Raw genomic sequence first — 1425 nt, 5'->3', positions numbered from 1 at the left:
CACTTTATTTTTATTTTTATTTATTTATTTTTATTCATTTTTTAAAAAATATTACAGTAAAAAAATATGAGATCCCCATTCACCCCCACCACCCCCACCCCACCACTCCCCCCACAGTAACACTCTCCCCCATCATTATGACACATCCATTGCATCTGGTGAGTACATCTCTGGGCATCGCTGCACCCCATGGCCAGTGGTCCACACCATAGCCCACACTCTCACACGTTCCATCCAGTGGGCCATGGGAGGACATACAATGTCTGGCAATTGTCCCTGCAGTACCACCCAGGACAACTCCAAGTCCCAAAAAGGACTCCACATCTCATCTCTTCCTCCCATTCCCCGCACCCAGCAGGCTACCATGGCCACTTTTCCACACCAATGCCACATTTTCTCGATTATTAACCACAATAGTTCATGAACAGAATACCATTAAGTCTACTCTAATCCTTACTGTATTCCTCCTTCCTGTGGACCTTGGCTTGGTTGTGTCCATTCCACATCTATGTCAAGAGGGGGCTTAGAGGGAAACGGACTTGGCCCAGTGGTTAGGGCATCCGTCTACCACATGGGAGGTCCGCGGTTCAAACCCCAGGCCTCCTTGACCCATGTGGAGCTGGTCCATGCGCAGTGCTGATGTGTGCAAGGAGTGCCCTGCCACGCAGCGGTGTCCCCCGTGTAGGGGAGCCCCATGAGCAAGGAGTGCACCCGTAAGGAGAGCTGCCCAGCGTGAAAGAAAATGCAGCCTGCCCAGGAACGGTGCTGCCTACACTTCATGTGCCGCTGACGACAACAGAAGTGGACAAAGAAACAAGACGCAGCAAATAGACACAGAGAACAGACAACCGGGGGAGGTGGGGGAATAAATAAATAAAAATAAATCTTTAAAAAAAAAAAGAGGGGGCTTAGATTCCACATGGATGCTGGATGCAATCCTCCTGCTTTCAGTTGTAGGCACTCTAGACTCCATGGTGTGGTGGTTGACATTCTTCAACTCCATGTTAGCTGAGTGGGGTAAGTCCAATAAATCAGAGTGTAGGAGCTGAAGTCTGTTGAGCCTCAGGGCCTGCCTATCATATTGTCAGTCCAGAGATTGAATCTGTATATCAATTTGAGTAGAATTGACATCTTAATGAAATTGAGTCTTCCAATCCATGAGCATCGAATGCTCTTCCAGTTATTTAGGACTTTTTTGATTTCTTTTAACATTGGTTTGCAGTTTTCTGAATGCAAGTGCTTTATATCATTGGTTAAGTTTATTCCTATTTGAGTTTTATCCGTCATATTTTATTTTCACCACTCTTTTGACATTTTTAGTTACTTTTATTGATATAATCTTCATTTCTAGACTCTATTTCAGGCCTCTCTCTCTCCTGTATTTTCTTTCAGGCTCTAGCATACCCTTTAATATTTCCTAAAAAT

Source organism: Dasypus novemcinctus, chromosome 9 (genome assembly GCF_030445035.2).
Source record: "Dasypus novemcinctus isolate mDasNov1 chromosome 9, mDasNov1.1.hap2, whole genome shotgun sequence".
NCBI lineage: Eukaryota > Metazoa > Chordata > Mammalia > Cingulata > Dasypodidae > Dasypus > Dasypus novemcinctus.
Note: the sequence above shows the minus strand (reverse complement) of the source record.